This window comes from Octodon degus, unplaced genomic scaffold, assembly GCF_000260255.1.
Source record: "Octodon degus isolate 3935 unplaced genomic scaffold, OctDeg1.0 scaffold00077, whole genome shotgun sequence".
In the NCBI taxonomy this organism is placed as follows: Eukaryota; Metazoa; Chordata; class Mammalia; order Rodentia; family Octodontidae; genus Octodon; species Octodon degus.
Window position 1 is genome coordinate 6759011 of NW_004524653.1, and position 5257 is coordinate 6764267.

Below are 5257 nucleotides of genomic sequence, written 5' to 3' on the forward strand. Positions count from 1 at the left end.
CTCTCTCTCTTTCTCTCTATATATATTTCCCCCTCCAGAGGTGATTTCAGGCCTCCTCCCAGGCCCTGCTCACTGCACTCACCTACTTCCCACCGTTCTCAGTCACTCATCCTCGAGCCACTCCCTTCTTCATGAATTAACAAAACCCAGGTTCAGCCCTCGACAGAGGCCTCTGTTCCGGATGGCCATCATTCTAGCTGGACTTAGGACCCCTTGGCATCCCACAACTACAAATGTGCCTTATTGTCTCTATTCCCACCATGGGTTGCACTGGAAGCGGTAGACTAGAATTACATACGTCTTGGCATTCCAGTAACTTTTCCCCGGGATTACAAATGTGGACTCCTCTGGACTGAGACCAGGTCCAGGAAGGCTTTCTCTAATGCTCTCTTTTACACATGAGGGAACCAAAGTTCAAAGAGATTGCTTCACTCGCCCAAATCACACCATAGTAAGTGGCAGCCAGGATTGGAACCCAGGTCTCCTGGACCATAAAGACTGAGCTGTCATCACTTTAATATGCTCCCTGCACAGGAAAGCAGCAGACTGAGGCACCAGGTCATCCAGGCCACAGGGAAACGGGCACAGTGCCTGGCCCAGAACGTGACAATGCGGGGGCCTGGGCTCAGGTCCTGGCCGCGCCTGCTTGGGGCTGCTGGCTGGTGGCAAATGACTGGGCCCCTCTTGTCTGTTTTATCCTACACTAGAGATAACGATGCCTTGGTCCCTGCTACACTCCATGTCATATTTGGAAAACCTAATGTCCTGCCAGGACACAAACAAGCATAAAATCCCGGGAAGGGCAGGCCACAGAATGCAGCAGCCCCTGCAAGGGACGAAAGGGTCTGCGTTGCTGCCACAGCCACCTCACAGCAAGAATGATGCCATCTGCCTGCAAACACCGGGATGGGGTGAGGGAGAAACAATCTTTATCCAATTATCTGCCAAACAGAGATGTACTGAAGTACAATTCATTCTCCAGCTCTCCTATAACATGCTCTTAATTAGTAGTAAAAATAAACATTTCTTTCCAGGCCTCAGCGATTATATACCAAGTGCTGCTTCCCTATTTGTGAGATGCTAATATACTGGTAATTAAAAGCTGTGAGATTCTGCTTAATGACTGAATTGGGTTCACGGAGGATAATTGCTGCTCCTCCTCTGTTCCGGGATCTCCAGGCGGAGTCTCCCTGGATAAATGAGGAGGGGAGGAGGAACCAGCCCCTTCTGGGGTGGTAGCCTCTTATAGTGGTCCTGCATAGCACCCCCTAAGCTGCATGCTGGGGGCTGCCCCTGGTCTTTTGAAAGGGAAAGCCCCTGACATGAGTGCTTGCTGCAGCCTACACCCTCAACGAGCCCTTCTGTCCCTCAGTCTCCCCTTCCCACCTGCAGGCTACAGCTGCCACTGCCACTGTCACAGGCTGCCACTGGGCCCAGGCCTTCACCTCAGCCTGCCGACACCCTGGTAAGTACCCCTGAAGTGGGGCTACTTGTACCTCCCAGCCACTGCCCTCTTGTTAATAAAATCTCTCCTAGATACTGCCAACTATCTCCAAGGAAGGTGGGGTGCACAGTCACCTCCAGCTGAGGACCCCTGACCTAGTGGAAGAAGAGGCAAACCAGGGGCCAGATCAGTTCCTGGACTCCACCACAGTGCCTCCCAGGCCGAGAGGGAGGCAGCCCCGCGCGAGCATGCGCACAGCGGCCCTCGCGCAGAAGAGCCAAGGTGCCTCACGGTGTGAGAGGAAGCGCACTGGGGCTCTTCTTAGCCACGGTTTCAATGTACATGAATGGGAGATCCATAGGAGGATGTAGAGGATCTTCACCCGCTCAGACTGCCATAGCCTGTGTGGCTTATGTAGAACAAAACTGTGGGTCCTGTGGCTCTGGAGGCCGTGAAGTCCAAGTTCAGAGCTAGTGTTCCGGATTGTGGATGCCTGTCTTTTAACACTTGTTAATCCCAGCTCTTTGAGAGGCTGAGGCAGGAGGATTGCAAGTTTGAGGCCAGCCTAAGCAACTTAGTGAAACCACGCTGCAAAACAATAAAGAAAGGGGGGCATAGCTCTATGGTAGAGCACTTGCCCTGCGTATGCGAGGCACTGGGTTCAGTCCCTGGTACAGAAAAAGAGGAAGAGGGGAAGGAGAATAAAAGAAAGAAAGATAATTTAAAAAATAAATAGCGCACTGTCTGGCTGGGAACAGGCTCTGCAAATTCTTCTTCCCTTCGCTCCTCAGGGAGCCTCTCACGTGGGATATTTATGAGTCACACTGGCTTTCGTTGAGCAGTATCAGTGCTCCACATCTCAGGAGCAGTTTGCAAGCCCTGCAGCCCAGCGTGCCCCGCTCAAAGCCACACCAGTCCTGCGCTTTCAGATAGAGAAGTCGGGTCCAAGGCTTGGTCACCTCCAGCCCTGGATTCTGAGATCAGTCTCAAGTCCTCTGTGACATCTCTTAGCCAGGGCAGATGCAGAAGCTGCAGTCTGGGACCAGATGAGTCTCGGCTACATAAAAAGAATTTCACTGAGACACCTTTAAGTAACGAGGCCTCTTGGCTGAATGAAAATACAAACTGCCTGGAAGAGCTGAATTTATTTTCCCTTATTAGGAAACTCCCTCCCACAGTATTTAACAAAGTCCTGCCTCCTGTGTGTGTTTCAGTCTTCGGTACCAACATGGTGTGGAGACTCGGACTAGCCATTCTATCCCTCCACCTCCTCACTTGTCAACTACTGAAGTGAATCAGATCAATGTATTCTGGCGTGACTGACACAACTCTGCAGAAAACCAGGAGAACAAGGATCCACACTGAAAAAAGCTTGAGGGAAAAGGGTCCAAAGGAAGCTAGACACATCGCTCCACTGTAGGACCTCTTAGAGCCTTTATCAAAAGTGATGGACTCTTTTGGTAAAAAGTGAATTTGTAGGGGTTTTTTTTCCTCCTGCACTTTCTAGAGTTGTGTTTCTAGAAAGTACAGAGGCCCTGGGAGGTTACTGAAGGATGGGAGGAGGAGGATTGACCCAGTCTCCGCCTTTAGGTAGGTCAGGTAAGAGGATATCAGGGTGTGACAGGTCCTCTGGCAGCACTGGAAGGGTAACGAATTCTGAAGGCAAGGAAAGAGGGAAGAATGTTTGAAAAGAGAGACCCTCATTGGCCTGGGTATGGTAAAGCTGGAGAAATAACTAGCAAAAAATCCAAATGCCCTGAGGCAAGAGAGCCAGCAGAGGGAAGGAGGTGCCTCTCCTGGTGCCTGGCGTTGTAGGGGTCTCCCACCCACTCTCCTTGGTGTTACCCAGGCTGCCCTCCTGAAACTGGACAAAATAGGTGAAGAAAAGCCCAGGAAAGATGCCCTCCAGTGCAGTGAGACAGTAGCTCAGAAGAAAGCATTCATGGGTTAAGAAAAGGTCAGCAAGGGCCGGTCAAATAGCTCAGCGGATTAAAGCACCTGCAAGCAGGCACAGGGGCCAGGGGTTTGATCCCCAGGCCTGCCATACCGGCCCCGCCCCTGGGGAGTGCTGAGATGGCAATTGAGACTGGGTGTGGTGGTGCAAGCCTATAATCCCAGCTCTTGGGAGGCTGTAAACAGGCAGATCACTAGGAGTCCAATCTAGTAGTGAGACCCTACACACCTGTAGACCCCTCCCTAAAATACAAAAAAAAAAGAAAAAAAGAAAAAGAAAAGATCAGCAACCAAATGGAGGATTCGGCGCATGTGAGGTTTGTGGGCTGTGCATCCCATAGACCATACAGACAAAGAGGTGGAAGAACTTACCCAGACTTCATACCTTTCTGTTTTAGGGTTATAAAGCATGACAGCCAGCAAGGATGACAAAGGACAATGGGAATTGTGTGTCCCGCCCTGCAAGCACAGTGAAGATACAAGGAAATAACAGGAAGCTGCCCAGAAGTGAGGGGGTACTCCAGCATCTGTACCCAGGCTTCAAAGTCTGTGACTTACGACTTAATGAGTCCTCTTCTGCAAAAGCATGATAAAGGATTTAATAATGTTTTTAAAAAAGAAGCTGGGAGCATCTTTACGTATAGAATTGAATCACCCATAATTGGAGATAAAGGAAGGAAATAATTTGAAGTCTAAGAACTGGAGAAGAGACAGCTACAATACGTCCGCCTGGTGGACCACTGAGTGGCTTCTGACGGTGTGAAAATATTTCATGAAAGGGGGCAGAGTATGTCATAAATTTGCGCATTTTGCACATTTCAACTGTGTGAATAAAATTCACATGGGGGAAAAAAAATTCACAGGGGAAAAATCCAGGAAAAAAAATGTACCATGGGGCGGCAAGATAGCTCAGCGGACTAAGCATCTGCTCAGCCAGGCGTAGGGACCTGGGTTCGACCCCGGGCACCAAATGCCATGCCAACCTCACCCCGGGGCAGGCAAGCTGAGCCGGCCACCGAGACCAGGTATGGTGGCACACACTTGTAACCCCAGCACTGGGGAGGCTGAAACAGGAGGATCAGTAGGAGTCCGAGTCACATACTGACACCCTGTACCAAATACATTTTTTAAAAAATGTTAGTTGGATCCAGATAGTAGTGAAGGATGACAGCCATAGAAGAGGATCTTATATCCCCTGAGGAGCATGTAGGGGGCAGGGGATACGTTTTGTCCTTAGGGTGACCTCATGCTGTGGTGGCCCACCTGGAAAGGTGGCCCTAGACAGTCGGGGGGTGGGAGTAGCAGAACTCTTCTCCCGGTTTCTCCCGGCTTCTGCGGCAGGGCTCGTGCTGCCTTTCTAAGGTTGCCATTGCAGAACACCACGGACACCACGGCCCACAGTGACAGAGACATCAGCTCCTCTCCAGTTCTGTAGGTCAGAGTCCAGGCAGACTTGGCAGGGTCCACTGCTAGGGCTTCACCAGGCCAAACATTAATGTGTCCGTGGGCCATATTCCTTCCCGGAAGCTCTAGGGGGAGAGTCCACTCCCAATCCACTTGGGGAACTGGATAAACTTGGGGAACTGGATAAACATCCCTGGTGGGTGGTAGGGCGAGGCTCCCATTCCTTGCTACTGTCATCCCAGGTCAGGCTCTGCCCCACAGCTGCCTGCATTTTTCCCTGTGTTTCCCCTCCAACCACAAGTTGATGCAAATCCCTTGCTCTACTGTCCCCAGCTCTGTCCCCCAGCTGGAGAAAGGTCTCTGTGATTAGAACATGATGGGGGCGGGGGGAAAGGGGGGGCTGGGGAGATGGCTCAGTAGAATAAGCGCCTCCCTGGCAAGTGCAAGGGCCTGAGT

The 5257-nt window shown here is 51.2% G+C and overlaps 1 pseudogene; it reads left to right on the forward strand.

Annotated features, from left to right (window-relative positions):
- LOC101574139 overlaps window positions 1–5257 on the forward strand; it is a 150165-nt pseudogene that overhangs the window by 137811 nt on the left and 7097 nt on the right.